The sequence below is a fragment of the Ambystoma mexicanum genome, chromosome 2p, assembly GCF_040938575.1.
Source record: "Ambystoma mexicanum isolate Mex_15411 chromosome 2p, UKY_AmexF1_1, whole genome shotgun sequence".
Lineage (NCBI taxonomy): Eukaryota > Metazoa > Chordata > Amphibia > Caudata > Ambystomatidae > Ambystoma > Ambystoma mexicanum.
The window spans coordinates 492,888,652-492,912,255 of NC_090923.1; the positions used below are offsets into that span (position 1 = coordinate 492,888,652).

The following is a 23,604-nucleotide window of genomic DNA, read 5'->3' on the forward strand; positions in this document are numbered from 1 at the left end:
TGGTACCTCTCGGTAGGCAAACAGTAAGCATGGTAAAAGAAGATCCCATTTTCTTCTCTCAGGTTCTTCCAGAGCCCCAATCATGCTCTTTAACGTTCTGTTGAAACGTTCCACCAGACCATTGGTCTGGGGGTGATATGCAGAAGAGAACTTGTAGGTGACCCCACATTCTTTCCACATCCTGCATATACTTTGACATAAAGTTGCTGCCTCTGTCAGACACAACTTCTTTAGGGAAGCCAACCCTAGTAAAGATGCCAAGTAACGCTTTTGCAACTGACTTGGCAGTTACAGTTTTCAATGGGATGGCCTCAGGATATCTGGTAGCATAGTCGACTAGCACCAAGATAAACCTATTGCCTGAGGATGTCTGCGGGTCAAGGGGACCAACAATGTCGATCCCTACCCTTTCGAATGGTATTCCCACAACTGGGAGTGGTACCAATGGAGCTTGGATTGTTGAGCCACTCTTACCAGATAACTGGCAGGAGGCACAACTCCTGCAGTGACTTTCTACTTGCACCCCCATCTTGGGCCAGTAGAAGTGCATGGATAACCTTTGCTTGGTCCTCTTAATGCCAAGGTGACCAGCAAGGGGCACTTCATGCGCCAGCTGCAGGAGGAAGGGTCTTACAGCAAGGGGAACCACCAACCTCCTATGGTCTCCTTCTGTAGACTATGTGGGCTCACTATACAGGAGTCCACCTTCCCAATAAATCTGATGCGTCCCAGGAGGTTCACCCTCAAGCTGGGAGAAGGCCTGTCTCCTTAGGTCTTCCAGAGATGGGCACTCTCGTTGGCCTTTACTGAATTCTTCCCTGTCAGGACCACCTTCTACTAACAAGTCTTTTTGTTCAGGATGGTCGTTGGGGTCAAATACTTCAGGCATCGCCACCTCCTCGTCAGGCCCGGGCGATTGACCAACTTCCTCCACCGCAGTGGTTGACGAGTTCGGAGGAATGTTCTCTTTCCCTCGTCTTGACTTTCTTACTCCTTTCGCCTTGGGTTTCCCCTTTGGGTGGAGCGGCGTGTTGGTCTTGGCCAATGCTGCCCGTGTTTGAGACCGTGTGCAGGGTCTGTCGGCCGTGTCTCCTACGAGCTCTCTTGACTGCTGTACCATTTAAAGTAAGATTAACAGGTATTACTGGAAACATGTGAGGTGGGCCGTCAGCCAACTTAGTGGGCATCAGAGTAGCTCTGGCAACTTCCTCTGAGTCTACCAAGCTAGAATCCACTACAGTTCGCCTGCACCCACTATCCCTAAGAGCTGGAGTATCCACTCCATTGATCAGCACAATGTCTTTAAAGTAGTGCTTGGTATTATCGGGAATCCTAGCATAAGCCTCAGCGACTTTAGGCTCCCAGGAACCCAGGGAAACTAAAACTACCTCAGCTTCTATCCCGCTGGGGAAGGAGTCTGAGGAGAAAGATGCTCCTGAAATCTCTTCTTCCTCGTAGGAGGAGAAGACCAGATTAGCGGAGTGGACCCCCAAAGGTTTAACCTTACACCGGGGATCCCCCTTCATGTGGTCAGTTGCTCCACAAGCAAAACAAGATCCATTGGGTCTGTATACATAGGGAGGCTTATTGTAACCAGAGTTCTGTTTCAGAGGCTGACCTCCACTACCCTGTGAGTTCTCTTGTGTCTTACCCTTATTTTTCTTTTTGTGGCCCTTTTGAGAAGAAGATTTATCAGATTCTCCACCCTCCTTATTTTTGGACTTTTTCCCTTCCTCCTACTTACCAGTATGAGTTTTGTCCTTATGGGACACTCGATGTGACACCCATAAATCTGCGGCAATGGCAAGCTTCTTAGGATCTATCTCCTTCGAATCGGCCAAATGCTGCTTAAGCTCCGGGGAAGAAGATGCAAAAATATGTTCCAGCATGACAAGACTTATCATGCCTTCAAAGGTAGAAACCTTATAACCTTCGACCCAGCCAGTCAAGTTTTTTAAGGATTCGGTTACATAAGAGACCCAAGTACCACCTGCTTTTTTCTTATACTCTCGGAATCGTTTTAAATATTGGGCAGGAGTCTTTCCAAACTTTAAAATGAGAGTTTGCTTTAACATTACGAAATCCACTCGCTCAGCCTTCGACATTTCCATAATGGCACTACAGCTAGAATGGGGCAGTCTGCTGAGTAACCATGCAATCTTATCAGCATTGTCAACTTGCTGAACTTCACATCCATACTCAAACGTATTCAGCCAGTCCATAATGTCATTCTTTTCCTCATACACACTGAGCAGATCTTTTGGAAACCGTGGATGAGAGGAGCCCCAGACCCATGTCCAGGACCCTTGGATCTATTTGCAACCTGAAGCTTGGCCAGTTCCAACTGGTGATCCCTGTCTTTCTATTTTTCTGCCTGTTCGATTTATAGCTTGGCCATACTGAAATCAAGCTCCTTCTGCCTAAACAGCAGCTCTTGCTTCTTGAATTCAAGCATGGCGTCCCCATCAACACTGGCAGAGGAAACATTAGACACTCATCCTCCCTGTCCTCGTGGTCGCGGTGGACCAGTGCAGCGGCAGAACCATCAGTTCTACCAGTGAGAGCAGCCCCACCTCCTTCTGCACTTTCCTCAGAAGTTATAGAGTCAAGCTGCGCTTCTTGCCACGCCACGATTCTTTGGATCATATCAATTTTGCTGCCTTGAGAGGAGACCCCTCTCTCCACACACATCTTTTTTAATGTTTCAGATTTAGAAGCATTTAAAGTTAACAAGGTGTTTGTTTCCATACTGTTAGATAGGACTATGGCCTTTTAAAAGTTATACTACGACAATTCACTACGTGTCCTGGTAGGAATAACTTGTAATGCCTTTGCTCGTGCGCAACACCGGATATCTTCAGTTGTATCCCACCGCTGTACACCAATTTGTTAAGATGGATTTCTGAACTCTGTCCTGGAGGGGCAGAGGTTCAGAAGGCCAGCCTAGTTTCTTGGAACAGGGTAACCTCTGGACAAGCCAGACCAATCAAAGTAGTGATCGTGGCAGTCAAGACTAGGTCTCAAGAGGGGTGAGGGTGACTGAAAGCCCGCAATGAGCACACAAAGCAAGGACACTTGCAAATTACTCCCAGCAGGTGTTATATTAAAAATATGGACACATTTATTACAAGGCCTTTGTAACATTGACTGTAGCGAGAAATCACAATAAAACTCAAGTAAACCAACACATCATAATCAAATACAATATATATACAATTACCAACGAGTCTAATGAGTTAGACGCACGAAATATGTAGACCACCTAGATGGGGAGGAAAACAGGCAGTGCGAATAATAGTTAGACCCAGTCCGCCTTCAGAGGCACCTACTTGGCTCCTGTATTCCTTCGTTCGTGAGAACTCAGGAGATCGACCTGGTTAGTGGTGTTTCCAGCCTCCTCTTATCCACGGTTCCCTTTGCGCCAAAACGGAGGGGACCCAATGGGAGATCTGCTCACAAAACACTCACACCATACGTGGACCTTTCACGGACCAAAGTGGTCCCAGGCATTCACGACATACTAGATTCTCTGGCACCCAGGATGTGTATTGGGACCAGACATCCCAGCCCACATCCTGGAGGCACACACAAGGCCTGTAGAAGCCCGCGAAAGCATCTGTGTTTTGCGGGAAAGTACATGCCCAAATAAGGAAGGCCCCGAGTCGGCTCAACCTGGGGAAGGTGAAGGGGGCAAGACGGTCAGCGGACAGGACAAAGAGCCTCGTGGTCTGGCCATTTTGGGAGCCAGGCCACCATTTTGGGCTAAGCGCGAGAAACGGGCTTAAACGCCAAAAGGAGCTCAAAAACACAAAGAAACGATTGCTGCTACCAGTCCTGTTCGTGATTCACTTGCACCGTTCATTAACAATCCAAAGAGAGGGTCTATGGCCTGTAGAAGACTAGAGACCCAAGAGCGCAGTAACTTCGCTTACAGTGCCCTCTTGTGCCATATTGCGCGAAAGCTGCAACATGATAAAAGAACTACGGAAAACAACGTTTCCCGGTACTGACTGTCTTAAGGGCATGTCAGTTTCCCAGTAAGAATGGAGGGAAAGCCCAGAGGAGTGCGGCAGAAGGCTGCACTTCTCTGGCAAAGTCTAGATCATAGTGAAAATCAACAGCAAAACGTTTAGGGGTTGCCACATGGAAGGAAAATTACCCACGATTAAGAAATCTTTCCTAACACCATGTACTGCACTTTCCCCTCCCCAGGCACTTTTCCCTTTCCCCCTTCCCTTGCACTTGCGTGATCTGAATGACACCTGGCATAGTAAGATCGTTGTCTGTCTTCCCTATGTTCCCCTTCCCTTGCCTCGTCGCGCCTTGAAACACTTGTGTATAGGTGCGTTATAAATGCCATATCATATCATAACTCACACATGAGTGTTAGGAGGGACCACAACACTAGCTTCCCTCCTCCTTTGATCTGGCCCACTTGGTTCACTTCTCTGCCAAGTACTGCCACAAGGAAGATGACTTGTATCTCTCTCTTGCTTCAGATCCCTGACCCTGGTTTCTCTTCTTCTTTGAACTGGCCAGCTTGGTTCACTTTGCTGCCAAGTACTGCCATGAGGAAGATGACTTGTATCACTCTCTTGCTTCAGGTTTCTGACCATGATTTCTCTGTCAGTGGGTTTATCCCCATGACTGTTGAGAGGGACCCTACCTCTTAGGTTCTCTTTATGGGGCTTAGGTTCCTCGACCAATGCAATGAACAGGTTTGTAGGCTTTCTGCTCCCACCTGGCCACCCATCATTATAGATTCATAGAGGCCTAGGGACAACTGTATGTGTCCTCATGGTAAGCTGCCCTGTGTCAATTTCAGGTCTCCCATGCTACCTTTTACCTTGTAGTGGGTTTCAGCATGTTGCTGGGGCTTTCTGGCATGGAAGGCCTTCCGTTCAGCTTCTCTGGTGTGTGCCTTTAACTGCAACTGCGCACCAGCATTCCTGGCTGCCTTCTGTGTTCCAGCTGCCACTTGACATTGCAGCTCTTGAAGCTCCTTGCAGCTCTCTCTCTCTCTCGTGAGTCAGTGATGCAGGTTTGTATCTCCAGCGTTTAGTGTGTAGCACACCTGCAGTCTTCCACAGCTGCCCAAGACCATGTGTTTAGTCCATGGTCGATTTTTATTCAATGTTGCAGCAGTGTCTGGGCCCATTGTATAAGTCTGTCTTCTCTTTCATAGGTTTCGACTTCATTGCTATGCGGGGGCCAACTCCTCCCAGTACTTGGATTACCTAGGTTCCTGTTGTTCATCTTCGTCTCAGTACTTTCAAGACCCGTGAGGAACTCTACCTTATAACATTATACATGTCTACTGTCTACAAAGAGGTTAGAAGATGAAGGAGAATCTAGAGTATGTGGGGGTGTGATGTTCTCATAAGTGCTGTACCCTAGATGGTTGCCCTTATTCCTAGATGGGGAGTCTCTCCCCATGAGATTCTCCTGCTTTATACCACCGGCAGGGGAAATATTGGGTAGCAGCCTCACCTCCCTGGCCTCATGGGAATGGGCTCCCCCTCGGGGAGGATTGACAACATCTAGTGACGTTTCACACTATGCTCAGGGATGTACATGAATATGAAACAAGGTCTGAGATCACAGTATATCAGTGGAGATGTTCAATACAGAAGTTGCAGCTACAAAAGTTTCTTCACAAAATTAATGGTTGTCTCTCACCTTAATGTTTTTCCAGAGGCTTTTGGGGGCCCGGCTTGGTCTTCTAGGGTGAACAGGGCAAACAGGAAAGGGAGCTGTCCTAGGGAGCTGCCCTTTGCCTTTGGCCTTTTGCCAGCTGCCTGGGCAAGGCTGCTCTTGGTGGGGCTCCTGATACAGAGACCTTCTGGTATGATGGGTGTATCCCTGGACAAATCACAGGTGGATGGGCAGGCAGGGGGAGTGGGGAGGTGTGGGCTTGTATGGAGGTTTTGTGTAGGGAAGTGGAGGAAGGGAAAAAGAATGAACACAGGCCGAAAGGGAGGAAGAAAATGAAATACCACACAGATCACACAGTGCTTACCAGATGGAAGTGTACACTCTCATGTGGCATTCTAAAAGGGGCAGAGAGTTGCCGTGAGCACCAAGAAAAGTCTCTGTGGGCATTGGCCTGACTAATCACAGGTGGATGGGCAGGCAGGGGGAGTGTGGAGGCAGTGGGATTGGGAGATAGATCAGTGTAGGGAAGAGAAGCAAGGGAAAAATGATGAACATTGGGCGAAAGGGAGAAAAATCAATGAAATACCACACAGATTACACAGCGCTTACCAGATGGAAGTTGATGCTCTCATGTGACATACTAAAAGGGCAGATAGTGGCCGTGAGCATGAAGAACAATCTCTGAAGCTCCAAGACCTTACGGTCACATGGGTGTAGGTCAGACCAATTGCAGGTGGAGTGGGGAGGGGCGGGATTGGGAGGTAGCATGTGTAGGGAAGAGGAAGAAAGAAAAAACAATGAACACGGGGTAAAAGGGAGAAAAATAAACAATGTAGGCTCAATGTAGGGAAGAGGAGAAAGGGAAATACAATGAACATAGGCCGAAAGGGAAAATAATTTGCGAAATATCACATGGATCACACAGTGCTTACCAGATGAAAGTTCACACTCGCACGTGGCATGCTTAAATGGGTAGAGAGTGGCCGTGAGCATGGAGAAAAGTCCCTGTACCATCCGGTCCTGTGGGTGTAGCCCCAAAAACAATTGCAAGTGGGTGGGCAGGTGTGGTGCATGGGGACGGTGGGATTGGGAGGCAGCTTGATGTTGGGAAGAAGAGGAAGGGAAAACAATGAAAACAGGGCGAAAGGGAGACAAATACATGAAATACCACACGGATCACCCAACGCTTACCAGGTGGAAGTTCACACTCATACGTGACATGCTAAAATGGTCAGAGAGTATCCGTGAATATGGAGAGAAGTCTCTCTAGCTACAAGAACTTCCAGTCATATGGGTGTACCCCCGACCAATTGCAGGTGGAAGGGCAGGCATGGGGAGTGGGGAATGTTGTGATTGTGAGGCAGCTCGGTGTGTGTTGCATGTCACCCCCTGTAGGGGGACATCGTATATCCCAGTGTGTGTGTTGTGGTCACGTGGTTCCCCATGTGACCAAGTTAATAAAATGTACAAGCTGCTTCCGGCTCGTCAGTCAGACCAACCACTGGACGATGCAGCAGCCAGGTGATCCCAACTGGTGTGGCGACCCCGGCCTGGGTGCCCCCAGAGCTGGGGCCGTCGTGTGCTACATTTTTTGAGGTTTATATTCAGGGCTACATGTAAGTATTTGTTGGAATTGTATTCCATCACTTGTTTTTCCCATGTATAGAGAGGTAAATAGTTAGACAGTGAATTGTTAAAGTTTCCCAATAGGTAACTGAAATTAGGAAAATCAGTGCCTATGATAACCTCTTCAGAAAGTCCTGGAACAACTGAAGATTTGATCAGTATGGGTTGGTTTCTCACCTTGAGAGTTAACAGTATTTTGGGGTATGTCTCCAAGTCCCCATGTACATATGTGATCTTTACAGGTTGCCCACCATTTGAATCTCTGGGGTATACTAAACCAGAATCAACAGCAGCGTGCTTACTCCATGAGTCAATCAGGGTCATGTCTTTCAAACCATTTGCTGATATTTTGTTGTAGGTTGTTAAGGGATGGAAATCACACAAATAATTTTCCATGGTTTTTATCTCATCTTCTATTTCCACCTCATTTCCTGCCACGACATCGAACCTATTTCCATAAGCTCTTCAAGTTTATTCCTGGGGCAAACCCTGACTATCTGACCTTTTACTCCACAGGAGAAAAAGACAAGAGCATAAGGGGTTATAGACTTTCCTTTTCCAGCCTCTTCTTTGGGCACTGTATTTCCCTGCTGACAAAACTTTTTTTCAGCTCTTCTTTCTTTCCCAAAATCCCTGGTGATTACCTTGTCCTCTCTAATGGATTTTTCGGATTTATTACTTATAACTTTAACTTAACGTCTTATTTTTCTTCCGCCTTTCTCCAGGTCTATAAAGGGAGCTCAAATGCTTATCCGCTTCCACATGATCTCGCACAACTAGAATAATGCTGTCAAAAATAGGTTTACATTGCTATAGCACTGCACACTGTAACAAAGGGGGAAACCCATTCGTAAATTGCTCCAAAGCCAAAATCTCAAGCACTTCTGGAAGTGTTTCATTCCCTATCCTTTAGGAAAGGGTGTTCTGGACGCTGTCTCCTAGCTCTAACAGGGTTCAATTAGGTTGTAGATGCATATCCCTAAATGTTTGTCTGTAAAATCTTTTTGTTTGTCCAACTCTACCTAGAAGTACTCATTTTATCTCAATGAAAGGGGCACCCCCTTCGGTATTGATGGTTTGATATGCCACCTGTAATTCCCCTTTTAGAAATGGAGCTAAATAGCAGGTTTTGAGACCTTTATCCCAATTTAATTGGTTAGCTAGCCCCATGAAATTCAAAAAGAAACCTCCAAGATCGTCTCCCTTCTGATAGGGTTGTAAGACCTTGTGTGGCAGAATGGGACGTTGCTGATATGTTCTTAATCGGCCTAGCCGTTCTTGGAATCTTTGATCCTCCTGAATCAGATGTTCAACTAATCAGCCCAAAAGGTTTTCGAGTGTATGCATTTTCAGATGTCTTACCTTTATAAGCTCTGTTTCCTGATCTTCTTTCATTCTGACATCTACTGAGTCATCTGACCTATTGCTATTTTCTGAATCTTCTGGTACGTGTGAGGGTAACGTGGTTAGAACCTGGGATGGCAGGGTTCGTCTTTTTATACTAGGTTTTATTCCCAATGTTCCAATAGGAGGTAATTTGAGGATGGGTTTAGCCATATACCTCTTCAAAGTATTTTTCAAAGAATAAAGGTTTATAATCTTTGTTTCTCTGGAATGGGTTCTCTCCGCAAATTAGCAACCCACACCTGACACAATTTGTGGAGGGTCAGAAGAAGGAGATAGAATAGATTGTCTATCTTAAACAAGGTGATATTCAAATCATAAGAAACATTTCCCACTTTCCCTACGATATGGGTTTCCCTAACCAACACAACTAACTAGGGTGTCAGATGTAAAGTCCAAATAAAAGTTTGTCCTCTGTCCAAAACTAAACTACTCTGACCCTACCACTAATGCAAAACAACTAAGGTCCAGAAGAATTACTCCCTTCTCCTGCGGCTGCTTTCTAAGCAAGTTTCTCTCAATATAAGATCTCGAGCTAGTGCAACAGTTCATTCACTTCACCTAAGGGAATTTTCCCACTCCTTTGCATCCCCTGGATTTGTAAGATTAACTTTACCGGTGCTGCTTTTCCTGGTGGTTCCTTCCATCTGTCTTTCTCACATAGACTTGAAAGTCTCTCTTTCACTGATGCCTAACTTATATCATGATAATTATGTGCAACCTTCTTATTGTCACAGTGTTCAATCCTGTTATTGCTTTGCTTTTCACTGTGCTGAGTTTGATTATTCCAGTGATGATTCTCACTCTTATGTGTGTTTGATCTCCCACTAGGACCAGTTTGAATTGCCCAGTAATGTATATCAATCTTCTAGTTATGTTATCTCTCAATGGGACGTGAATAATCGGCCTAGAACTGATTCTAACTTTCTTGGTTACTTGGCCTTCCACTGGGATGAGTATGACTGTCCCAATAATGCTTCTCAGTCTTCTCATTACTTTGCCTCTCACTGGGACTTGAATGATGGGCCCAGAGCTGATTCTCACTTTCTTGGTTACTTGGTTACTTGAACTTCCACTGGGAGGAGTATGACTGTCCCAATAATGCCTCTCAGTCTTCTCATTATTTTGCCTATCACTGGGATGATATGATGGGCCCTGTACTGATTCTCATTCTGTTGGCCACTTGGTCTCCCACTGGGACCAGTTTGAATTGCCCAGTAATGAATCTCACTGTTCTAGTTATTTTGTCTCTCACTGGGACGAGAATGATGTGCCTACTACTGTTTCTCATTTTCTTGGTTACTTGGCCTTCCACTGAGATGAGTAGGACTGTCCCAATGATACTTCTCACTCTTCTCATTACTAAGTCTCCCACCGGGATGAGTATGACTGTACCAAAAATGATTTTCATTGTTCTTGTTACTCTGCCTCCCATTGGGAAGAGTATGATGGACCCAGTACTGAATCTCACTCTCCTGGTTACTTTGCCTCACCCTAGGATGAATAGGGTAGGCCCAGTAGTGATTCTCACTCTTCTGGTTCCTCTGTGTCTTACTGAGACAAGTATGATACCTGTATTCGTTATACTCGCTACCCTACTTTGGTCTCCCACTCTTCCCTTTACCTTCAATGTCTTGGGACTGCATCACTGGGTCGCAGTCCATCTCACAGACTCTATCTCAATGGGTCAGGATGACAATTTCGGTCACTTTTCCTCTCTTCTTGACACCCTCCTTGGTGTCACTTTGTGTTCGGCTTCTGTGCCTGGGCAGTGTTTCTCAATGCCTTCTTTCAGCTTGTCCGGTCTGGACGTCTCTTCTTCACAGCCTGGACTTAATTGCTTGGCTTTCCAGGGATTTCGTCCCATTTGGTGGAGCTCAGGAACAGTTAGGCGTAAGTCTCCTCTGCTCGTAGGAAGCTGTGCCATCTTCTCTGCCTCGCTCATTCCTCTAACAGCACACTTCCCAGGCTGCTCTCTCTTTGGAGTCTTTTCCTTCAATGCGTATGATGTTGTGCTGGGGCTTCCCCTGGTTAATGTTTCAGTCCTTCAGTTGTGAACTGGTACTCATTATTATTCCTTGGTTTTCTTCGTCTTAGTATCAGACATGTATTTATCTTCATATGACACTTCACGGTGGCAAATGTATAATTAATCTTCTTGTCTTCTCGGAACAGGATTAATCAAGTTGGATTGTTTAGTGAGTTGGGCAGGGAGTTCCTCCTCGCAATGGGAGGCCTTGTCCTCATGGGGGGAGTCTCTCTCAGTGAGGCCCTGCTTGGCTCTACCCTTAGGGAGGGCATTGTGTAGTGGGCTCACTTCCCTAGCCTTACAAGGACAGGCTGTCAGGAACCAGGACTGGAAATACTGGAGTCGCTGGAAGTTCCGACTTCGATGAACTTTCTAGTCCTCACCCAACATGGTGCCGGTGCCTTTAAATTCAGGCCCGCCTACTACTCGGCACGTTGTATCTGTTTCGTTCAACGCTCCGAGTCCTGTGTACTCGTTCTTCCATCCCATGTTGTTGCTTCTTCTATTGCCCTCCAGTAGTAGCCTGTACTACGTTCGAATTCCTCTTTATCTATCTATCCTCCTTGTTTCCGTATTTCTATTATTCCGCCTTCCTTATTTCCCGGCTGTTGGTTTTCACCCTTTCCTTCTAGCTACCCGTGTTCGCCAACCGCCCTGTGCAGTGGGCGCCGGCTCCTCTTTCAAGGAACCTTCCATACTCCTTGCTTACCTCCCTGTCCGCTCGGCATCCTGCCTCAGCCGTTTAGTCGGCCTTCTTGCTGACGGCCACGATGTCGCTTCTCTGCGCCGTGTTCCACTAGCCTTTCACGGAGCTTATTGTGGTATTGCTTTTCTTTTGCTTCTCCTCTTGTGAGTATTTTCCGTTAACTTACCTCCTCCTTGTATTCTGTTCTCTGCTTCCTTTATTTTTTTTATTCCTTAATTTCCACATCTTTCTTTGTTATTCCTTCTTTCTTACCTTTGTTGTTCATCCCTGCTCGCTCCTTTTCCTCGGTACCTATTATTATTAGTTATCCCTCTTCAGTTTTGCTTCGGATTGTGTTTCACATTACTGGTATCCTAGACATTGTACCTGAAGATCCGTGCCATCTCTTTAACTCATCATCAGAACCCATCTATGGACTAGGGTTTTTTCTGCCTTCAAGCTTTTTCCCTAGATCAGAGGCTGGCCCCCTGGCGTTCCCCTTGGGCAGGTCTCAACTTCTGCCAAGGTGGCCTCCGGAGGGGCCAGACCTTACCTACACGAAAAGAAGGTTTGAGCACCTAAAGGGAAGGGTTCAAGGACGAAGAAGAAACCCCAGAAGACCGAGACTGACCTTCAAGGATCTACCTCAGGGGAGTCAGGTGAGGAGAAAGGGGAGGTAGACTCAGATCTTGACATAGGCTCCCCCCTGGGGGGAAGTGACAAAATCCTGCGATTCGTCCCAGTACCTAAAGGCCCATTAGATGGGTATAGTTTGTGGTGATTCTTCCCTACTTGTTAAATGATGTCACTTGGTTCAACAAATGATTACCGCATCTCGAAGGTGCACCCTTTTGTCATGGTAGCAAGTAAGAGGCAGTGATTATGTATAAAATACAACCTGTCTGCAGTGCATCTCTCATTTAAACTTCCATTTTCTCAGCACTGCGTAAGCTGATTCACACTTGAAAGGAACAGCACAGTTTGCTTCTTTTTACTTTAGTTTGTTCTAAGAAAAAAGTCTTGAGTTGTATTTATTCCAACAGAGATTGAGGACCCTAGCTGTTGTTCCAGCCCCTTGTGAGTTCCCTCTGAGCTGGGAGAAGAGTCAGAATGACTCCATCTAGCTAACTCACCAAGTAAGTTCTTCTGGGCTCTCTAGCATTCTCTATTCGAAATGCAGTGTAGAAGGCAACTTCTTCCACAAACTTCTTTTTTTTAAAAACTTTTCTCTTCACATAAGCAAGCCAAGCAGCATATCTGACCTGGTTTTGGAGCGTGCCCATTGTTCATGTTTTTGTTAAGGAAATGGGACTGAATGTATGGTTACTTTTTATGTCATCATTCTGTTCAATAGGAACTGACGAGCCAGAATGATGTGTTGAAAAGAACCATGGAAACCTTTAGGACCCCATTTCAACTGAGGTAGACACGAGGAAATGTATGGAGTAACGTTTTTCTGTAGGGCTTTTAGTTTCTGCCCTTTCGGTAATGGATTCCCAGCACAGAAACACACTTTGGTGGGAAATCTGCACCGTGTGGTTTGTAGCCCTGTTTTGATGAATCTGAATGGCTCTCCATGGCAGTACTATTTTGATTTCACAGAGAGGCGTGATTTTGACGCTTTTTTCTGTCGGTGATGGCACCTGCCAAAAAAAGGGCGAGTTGGTTGGAATCAATAGTAATGACAGCCACCATGTTTTTTTCAAAACAGTGATCTCCAAACCTATTTCTGCCTGTTTCTGCTCTATAAGCAAAAGCTCTTGACTCTGGCATAGAGGTGCACAACCATGGAGACACATGAGGTTTTGGTCTGTTTACTGAATCCTCCAACTGAATGTGCAAATGCCCGTGCATGTATTTTCCATTTGTTAACTGTTTCCGTAGATTTCCATTATTCATTTTCGTTAGTGTCCTTGTATTGCTTTCACTTCTATGTGTGTGCTAATTATAGAATTTGATTTGTTGAACTATTTTCACTTGCATTCTTACTGCTATTTCAAGCACCTCTATAAAGATGGCATGAAGTTCCTATTCCATGGAGTCCCATAAAACTCCATAGGATGGGATTGGCAGAATGACCGGAACAGGTACTACCAGTGCCGGTGATTCCGGCATTTCTTTGCCAGTAGGATATGATATGATAGGTTATTTATAACGTTCTTAACACCCAGAGGTTTCTAAGCACGGGCCTGGGGATTGACCCTGTGTTGCTCTGTGTCGTCTTTCTTCGAAGGCGAGCATGCTGCCCCTGAGCTATCCTCCCGGCAGGTCAGGCCTGCTGGTAGGTCACAACCCCCACCTACAAACTCAGTTTCCCTGGTCTGGTAAAAATGCTGGTGCCGGTATTACCGGTCATTTTTATGGCATTTTTACTGGACCGGGGACCTCGTAATGAGGCTTATGAACCTGGATGTCTGATGTACACAAAATACTGGGCCTCATTCTGACATTGCCGGTATCCTGGTGGTAGAGCTGCCAGGATACTGGCAACTGGTACTTAACTTTAACGAGACCCAGTCCAGCAACATTGTTGCCGGATTATGGATGCTGGTGGAGCAGTGTAAATCCCCAATCATGGAGTCCAATTTGACTACAAGAGGGGATTTGCCATCATTACCACCTCCAGCAATGCCAGTGGCAGTAACAAGGGCTTTTTTGGTCAGTTGGGCGCCTGGCTTACCTCCATAAAGTGCCGGTATCCCAGGATACCAGCACTTTACCAGACCAACTGATTACAGGAGTGCCAGTGGGGCACCTGGGTTACCTCAGCTGGAGGTAACCCAGGTGCCGCACTGGCACTCCCATAGTCGGGCGGTTCGGTAAAGTGCTGGTATCCTGGGATTCTGGCACTTTATTACCGGACTGTCCGACTCGGAATGAGCCCCACTGTACTTATTTGTAGCATATATATTTTTGGAACATGGATTCCTGATGTACACACAACACCAAGTTATCATTTGCTCCTAAGGTTCAATTTTGCATCAATAATACCAATGTGCCTTGTTCAAGTGTTCAAAGGGACAGGAGCTTCAGAACACTAAGGGCTTGTATTGCTCTTTTTTGATTGTCGATCATTCCGAAAGTGCATACTTGATGGCACACACCGAGCAATGACCATCCACTACCAGACTGTGCAATGCGTCAATGAGCCCTTATGCCCCTACTTTGTAATTCATTTCTAATTGAACTGATGGACACAATTGTATTTTTTTCTCGGCTGTCATTCTGTATGTTTTCCTTTTTGCAGTTATGACTCATTTTTGCTATGCCAAGAGTTAATGTAAAAAGTAAATGCTGCACCTTGGGCATATCTCTGGATTCACAGATTCAATATTTCTATGTACCCCCTTTTTTCTGTTTATATGTGGAAATCAGTTTTTAGCAGAACGATTTTGCATGCATTTTTTGTATTACTAATTTTCTCTGTGTCTGTATGAAATGCATCTTCTGATATTCTTCTGTATTTTGTCTTATTAGGATTATCTCAGCAGCTTCTCCATCCGTTCCTCCACTTGAATCTGCAACTTCTTTGGGAGATACAGAGCATTGAATGCTGAGTTAGAGCATGGAAACAGAGGTAAAGATTATAATATTTATTCTTAACCTTCATTAATATTCTGAAGCTCAAAAATGCACCTGCCAATAAAACATTTCTTTTAAAGTTCATATGAAAAATATACTTTTTTGATCTGAGAAATTTTGCTGTTGCAGCATAAGAATGTAATTGGTGGCCGGGTATCAGAATGTATCAATATCCTACATGGGTTCCAGGCTGGTGTTGCTGCTAGTCACCGGGGTAATCCGTGATTACATTGCAGTACAAAATAGAGACAATAAATGCAGGGGTAAAAACAATGCAATACAAAAATAAAGAGGGTAAAAAACAGCGGCAGAATGCAAAAAATAATAAGATATAGGAAATTATATAATAATGCAGGTTTGAGTTTAAGTCGGGATAAAAGTCCAATTAGATTTCAGTTAAAAATAGTGCAAATGGTAGGATGAAAAAGAGGAATGACAGGTATAAGTGGTATGGAGGTTACTGGGGGTGACCCCCCTGTAAATGGTATTAGCAAGGCAAAAGTGGGTATAAAGTAATATGGTCAGAGGGAAACGTTACTGAAAAGATATTTAAAAGCCACACAAACATGATTCTAAAGGGCCACTAGATGACAGTCAGAGACTGACAGAGACAGTCAGAGACTAGAGAAACAGTCTGCATGTACATAATATGCACAATGTAAAAGGCATGCTGATATTTATTTAAAAGTTATTCATGTTGCTTTATAAATGTGTTTAGACGTTTTGGGAGTGATAGATTCACATGTAAGGATCAACCGAATTGCATTACTGTTATTGAAATGTTATTCTTACTTCGATGGATGCGAGGTTGGTGTAATCATTGAGCTTGACCCATTTTGAATTTAGAGGTTGTTCATCTTTTCGGAGTCCATACAATGATTTGAAAAGGAACATAGTTTAGAAGACACGCCCCTTACACCACTCACCTCTTGCTGCCCCTGCTCATCTCCCATGCTCCCCATGCTTGATGCCTGGGGCTGTACACCCCTACCTCCTTGTATCTCTTTTTCCTTTTTTGGTTTTGGTGCTTTTGGTGCTTTTGGTGGTTCTAACACCACCTAATGTCCAAAACATTGGTACTTTAAAAGACACAAGAGAAAGGGCAGTTTGGGAGCAGTCTATACCATTGGCATAGCAACTTGCAGATGCTTGGTGATGAAACGGCCAAAGCACCAGCAGGGCTTTCATTTTTTCATGGAGGGATCTGCTTCTGCCATTTTGTATGGTAAGCAAAGACCTATATATATAGTGACATTATTTCTTTATTTCCCACCCGCATTATTTATTTTAACTGCACAAGTCTCCCCAGTCACATTATTTATTTATTTCCTGCCCCCCTCCCCAATCGCACTATTTATGAGCTTTTCTTTTTTAACTGTGCGGATAAGATGATAATTCCCCATTCCGAGTAGTGTCATTCCTCATTTTCTAGCCCCTCCCCCGCTCAGCTCTGTATGTCAGTAACCTGGAGAAAGGGACTGAATGTGAGTATGTGAAGGTACTGCTTTAAGGTGTTTCTCAAGGGAGGCCCCCTCGTTCTGCTTTAAGGTGTACGGAAATTGGCTGCATCCCTTTAGTTCTGCCTAAAATGGTCTGACGGAATTTGCTGCAACCCTCTCAGACCTCGGAAAATATCTGGGGAATCTCATTATATAAACACAACAGGGGAATCTGTACAAAGATACCTCTATATTCTAGGGTACTTAACCATTTCTGTTAACACAAATTGCATTACCACACAAAACAAAAAACGGAATGGGAGCTTCTCTTGAGCTCATCAATTAGTCAACCATGAATGCAGAGCCCTAACACTCTCCCTACTCGGAAGGAATATTCTTTCCCTTCATGGTGCAGCTGCCCCTGGAGAGCGCTGTAGCACCGACTAAGAAAGGGGATAGATGAAGAACTTGCCCTATCCCTACAGTCAATGGAACGGTTTTAAGTAGAGTATCTAAAAAATAGTAGAATAGTACACGTGTATAACATACGCGCTCGTTATAAAAAACAGCATGCTGTGAGTAAACTTCCAGCCCGCGCGGGATGTGTGGCGGATACTGGGAGATGAAACAAACCTGTCCCAGATAAGAAATTCAACACAGGATCCACATGGCTGATCCAATCAGCCCCCAAGCGTGGTAACCAGATTCCACCTAGGATAAGCATCAGTAATGGTGCATAAGACCAGGCTAATAGAACAGGCCAAATGTTGAAGTTGTATGTACAACACCAATATATACACAAGAAAAAAGGCAGAAGATCCTGATGTTACCGTTCTGATGGGTGCACAGATTGATTCTTATCAAAAGAAATAACTGGTCCTGAGGAAGATGATGTACGAAAGAGAATATCATTGAAACCGGTCAATGATATTGGATGCCTCCTGATTAAGGGCGACACATAATAGACTCGAGCTGTTGGACATTTTAATCAATTATCTCGATAATTTTAGGCAATCTCTCAAAGAAACTCACTGTAGTGTGTGCTCCAAAGAAGAGAAGTAACGTGCAGGAGTAGAACAAAAAATTGAGAGTGTTATTTATATTCTAAAGTGTTTTATCATATTACACTTGGGACAGTAAGGCATACTTCGCGGAGGGCAAATAAATTGTCCAGTTTGTGACGTCTAGTCCCACGCGAACTGCCTGGCTGACACAGTTTGCGGTTTTGGGTTACTAATTCCAAATACTGCTATATATACAAATGTTTTTAGTTTTTCTATCCACGTTGGGGTTTGAAAAGAGAGAACTTTTTTAGATACTCTACATTAAAACCGTTCCATTGACTGTCGGGATAGGGCAAGTTCTTCATCTATCCCCTTTCTTAGTCGGTGCTACAAAGCTCTCTAAGGGCAGCAGCACCATGAAGGGAAAGAATCTCATTATACACATAATGCAGTCCACGATTATGGTGCACTTGCAGATGAACTATGCACATATGCAGTGTATACAGCATTAGGCCACCAGCCCAGTACCCCAATTCAGAGTGCCATGATGTAGGCTGTGGTAGGGGCCATGGGCAGAGCTCGTGTGGCAGCATCTGTAGGCGAGCAGAGTGGCTGGAGCATGAACAGGAGGCAGTGGAATGGATTCTTCAGTGAGCAGGCTCTCCGAGGACTGGATAAGCATCTCACCAGATGGGTAAGGGAAGCTCAGAAGCAGATACGGAGATGGAGCTAAAGATGGCACCGCGTCATACCTCTCCAGTCATACCCCCAACCGAAATACAATAGAACATAGAATTCTGGCTTGTGCTGTATGCAAATGATATAACCTAGGGAAGCAGAGGAATGAAGGGTGGGGAAAGGACTTCAACACATGATGGATGAAACAGTGAGCTCCCTACCCAGGCGATTTTCAGCAGTTTAGAAGAACCTCCATTGCCTAACGTAGGACACAATTGTGTCCACAACTAATTTGGGTAATCCAGATATATATGGATCAATACATCTTCCAAAAGTAGGCATTCATACAGTCGTAATACAAAGTATGAAATATTGTCGAAGGACCAGCATGAATAACACTGGTGGCGCAGTGGGCAAGTGTTGGCAACTATTACATGTACGTGCATTGTTAGACTTCTAGTTGTCAAAGAATCAAGGCATGCAAAGAAGATTAAAATATAAATTGGGCCATGCAATATAAAGAAAATACCAGTTGGCTTTAAATAAACATATGAAAGGTGTGGTGCAGTCCTTGATTCCCGTAAAGCATGGTATGAATTAAGTCAATCTACAGTTAACACCGTAGTGAATAATTGGCATTAAAACTTGAAAGGCTGTGCAGTAGTAAATACAATAAGCCCTACAAGAAGGTGCATTTAAAATGTATACACAACTCTACCCACACCCATCAAACCTATCCCCACTGTCTACCCAACCAACCTATCCCCACTCTCTCTACACACAACCACCCTAAACCCACTTCTCTATCCCCCTTAGCCCCACTCTCTCTCTGAACCCACCCAGCCTACCCCACTCGCTTTACCCCACCCACCATATCCACGCTCACCCAACCTACACCTATTCACCCAGCCTGCTCCCACTCAGCCATCTTACCCCCACTCATCCAGCCTATTCCTACCCTCCCACCCTACCCTCACTCTCTACCCCACCCGCCCTATCCCCATTCTCTCTACCCTAATCTCTCTACCCCACCCAACCTAACCCATTCTCTCTATCTCCACCCACCTTACAGCCTTTACTGCAACACACACACACAACTTACCCCCTTTACACCACCATCCACCTACTTTACTCGATCTCCCTGTCCCCTCTCATCCTTCCTCTCACACACTTGCTTTATTTATTACCCTCTCCCTGTCACCCTTTCTCGCTCATGTTTCCTTTTGCTCATCATCGGCACCCTCTATCAATGGCTATCTCTGTTGCGCTATTCTCCTTCTCATTCTATTGCACACCTGCACCCCTTATCGTATCCTCCTTTAAAACGTTGCACTCTCCTCCTTGCACCCTGGTGCCTATAAATGAAAAATGCAAAGAACAGAAGAAAACGCACACATTATTGTCACTGCCAATGATTGTTTTCTTATAGTGTCTGCATATTTAACATACCCACGGGGACACTCCAGTGACCCCCATCTTTTATTATTTCATTGGTTCCTTATTCATTTTATCCCTGCACCCAAAAGCCCTACCACAGCTGTCAACATAGGTACTTGCTAGATCCATCAGCAAATCAGTGTTATCATGAAAACCAAGTCTGGTGAAAGCTTGCCCCGATAAGATTACCTAATAGTAAGACTCGTGTTGGTCAAATGTATGGTGCATTTTTATTTTAGAAATTGTCATGGAATATCGATTTTCCACAAGATATAAAGGTAAGCCATCAGGGCATGGCACTTGTCACTGTCCTCATTTAATTTAGAACACATTCTAAGTTTGTAAATGCTTGTTAGCATTTAAAGATAGATGCACATTTTTGTTAGATTGTGTCAACTTTTGTTAAGGAGCGAAAGGGGTCAAGTAGCGTGCAAAGATAAAGTCCTTTCACTCATTCACATTCACAGAAAGAGCATATGAAAAAGATTGCTATTTCTCTATATATAGTAGGGAAATGTGTGGATATGTGTGTGTGCTCGAAATGTTCAGCATACTTCCCAACATGCTACAAACCGATTTTTGGCATGTGGGTAAGTTCCATGGTGTGGACAATGTACAATGCATGAAATAAAAATATACCTTTGTCGATTTTTCACACAACATTGATTAGAGTGAAGAGAGTCATACATATTTATCACCATATATTTCTGATGAGAGGCATGAAACTGTAGAACTCTGTGATTAAAATTAATTTTTCATCTCTGTACTGATACTATATACATCTGTACACAATTATGCAAGCAATATGACGTACCATATATCGTTGTGCGATTGTATGTTGTTATCATTGGTTTCACAGCATCTCACATTGTCCTCACTGTCGTTCTTCATTGTCTGATACGTTGGCATCTTTGCGTTGTAAACATATCAATTTATGAAATGAAATATTTTAAGTATTTGTAACAATAATTTGAAAAGTTGATTTTCAACTAACCAAATAAAAAAAAATATACCTTTGTCGATTTTGTTTTTGGGGGGATTTGTGGATATGTGTGTGTGTGTGTGTGTGTTTCTTCAAAATGTTCAGCATACTTCCAACATGCTACAAACCTGTAATGTGGCATGTGGGTAGGTTCCATGGTGTAGATAATGTAAAAAGTATAAAATATTAGTATGCCTTTGTCTATATATATATATTTTTTTAGGAATTACCATGCGAAGCATGCCTACAACTACTAGTCATGGGTTTGAGAATCTCGCCCAATTTGTTTATTGGTCATTTATTTTGGTCTTGTGTGCGTAATACATCTGAGGATAAGACACCACATATTCTTTAACTTCAGCTTTGTGGTGAGTTTACTGTTTAAAGTAGATCACTTCCCATAGGCATAGGTTTATACCATTTAAATGGCTCTGGTAGTAGTTTTGCCATGTCATTCAGGAATGTCATAGAGCGATATCTATGATTGTGTTGATGTAGAGTAGGATTGTGCATTTAATTCATATTATTGTGTAAACACTGGCAGTGTGATTACTAGACAGCTAAATTGAACGTTTTGTACCTCCTAATGTTCTCTCATTCCTATACTAGTGTTCCATGGACAGCCGTACGGGTATGAGTGCCACATGGGAGCATTCCATGGCAATATAAACGCACAGTACCCAGCTATGTAATGAAATGAGCACACTAATTTTGCCCTGGTACATGTATAATGAGGTTTCCATAGGGCCTGTGAGTAGAAGGATCATATCACCAACATGACACTACTGCTAATCAGGAAGGATCATTTTAAGAAAAACTATGGAGCTGGCAGTACATTGACAAGTGGTGGTACGGCATGAGATGCCATTGTGTGTGTGGTAAGTGCACCCTCTCACTGACGAACCATTGATAGTATGATATGGCATGAGGAGCAGTACCTCTGAGTGACCTTTTCATCAGCCAGCTGGAATACAGTGATCCTCCTGTACATCATTCCCCTCCTCATCAGTCGGTGCAGTAGCATGATGCCTACTGGATTGACCATTTTGGGAATGTGTACCTGTCTCTCAGTGCTATGCCTTTAAGCTGTTTTGTTGACTGTGATGGGAGTGACTCTGTGCTTCCTTTGTTGGAATAATCAGGTACACTCTTTTCTGGGCCCCTTGCATCCCATTGAAAACAGGAGAAAATATTGAAGGGCATTTTTGGAGCAAATCCAGTGGTCAGGTTTTGTGAATCAGGATTTTGGTACATATTTGATCACCCTCTGGGGTTGTTCCCCATCTGCATGCTTAATATTGTGCATTTCCATGTGTTCTACTCCCTTTGTACATCTTTTCCTCACATTTAAAAGCCACACAATGAGATGTGGATATCTGAGAATGTGGAGTATCCATTTCTGGTGCATTTGTGGGACATTTGTGGTTTATCTTAGATTGGCCCACGTTTTTTACTTTAGAGAAGCTGCCCCTTAGTCTTTGTTTTATCTTTTCAGTCTTAAATTTCACTTTTTGAATGAGTAGTTTAACCACTATCCCAACCTTATCTCAGTCAGGCTTTAATTATTTTTGGCTTTTATCAAGCACTTGTATTCATTGTTCTTGGACACATTTGTACATCTTGTGTTAGACAAGGCTTCGACTTAATCTCTCAACTGGAACAATTGTGTGCTTCTTCATTGTCTGCTAATGATGAATATCTTTGATTCTTCAATTAAAATTAGTTTCAATAATGATGCACCTTAGAATAGGTTTTCGTTCATGACTAGTATAACTTGCCATTCTTTATGTGGCTGTTATAATTGTTATAGTCTATGACAGCACATTTCAATTGGTATTTATTGTAGGAATTTAGTCTAAGAATAAATTATGTTTCTCCAGCATGGGGTCTGGCATGGATTCACATGCTCATGAATATTCCCCGTCGTCAGGCTGGGAATCCTCGGTAAAGAAAAAAAAATCAGTATCAGTTTCGTTTCTGATCTGTCTTTCGTAGTAGTAACCAATCACTGATCTCTGCGTCATACTGACCACAGCCAATGACTGCCCTCTACGTAAGCCCCGCCTCTGGCAGCCATCTTCAGATTTTTACCGCACGTTCAAGTGTTGGGATCCTCGTGCTATTGCTCTCGAGCGTTAGTGCTATTTTTTCACGTTTTTTCTCAAAAAACGTCTATTTTTCGGTCAAAAGAGCCTTAAGCTCCACCGTTTCTTCATCCGATCAATGGGGACCCGTGTCGGATTCGTCTACGCCCCTCAAGGGTAAAGGTTTCGTCGAGCCACGCTTTTGGAGGACTCCAGAAGTTTCTCAGGCCCATCTCGGACATGGCCCAGGAGAAGGGAAGCTCGACGCCCGGAAAGCTGTTCAGGGTCTGCCCTGGATGCCAGCTTCAGAATGTCTTTAAGGAGGACGAACACTCCCTTTGTCTTTACTGCCTACATGAGGACAAGACGCACGTGGAGAAGGACTGTGCGTTTTGCGGCAATATGTCGAAGCGGACCATGAAGGACCGCCACCAACGTCTCGCCAACTGGCTGGAAGGGAAGAGCCCGTCAGGCGAGAAGAAGAAGTCCGAGCGGTCTTCTAAGACCTTTGAGGACGCCCCGGCGACGGGGGTCCAACACAAGGCCAAGCACCGCGAGTCTGCTGGCACCGGGAGCGCCGAACGGTCGGGCTCTACGGGCCCCAGGCAGGGCGCATCCTCCCCGGCGCCATCAACCACGAGCCAACGCTCTGGTTCAGGTAAGAGGAAGGCCGAGCACCCGGCGAAGCTCCTGGAGAGACCCCGGTCGAGCTCGAAGGCCCCATCGGAGGGGGAGCGAGGCAGTGACCCTCCCCCCAAGGAGAAGGCTGTGAGCACACCTAAGGTGGTGAAAGGCTTAATCCATCCGGCCAAGGCCTCTATCGAGACAGTCGCGGCGGCCCTGGCTCAGCCTGTGGAGGCTACACCAGTGGTGGCGACCTCGGGGCTCAGAGTCTCCCTGCCACCGCGGAGGGAGTCCTCTTTTATGCCCATCGACAGGACCCCCGTAAAACCTCCGACGGAGAAGAAAAAGGGGGGGCAGGAGGTCGTCGTGGATTCG

The 23,604-nt window shown here is 44.7% G+C and overlaps 1 protein-coding gene across 14 annotated transcripts in view; it reads left to right on the forward strand.

Moving 5' to 3' along the window:
* The window catches only part of ATP2B2 (ATPase plasma membrane Ca2+ transporting 2), a 2,164,916-nt gene that overhangs the window by 462,610 nt on the left and 1,678,702 nt on the right, over positions 1-23,604 (forward strand). For all 14 annotated transcript variants that reach the window (XM_069643898.1, XM_069643899.1, XM_069643906.1 and 11 more), the window contains exon 3: positions 14,877-14,976. The gene's annotated coding sequence lies outside the window, so the exon portion shown is untranslated. The remainder of the gene's footprint in view (positions 1-14,876; positions 14,977-23,604) is intronic.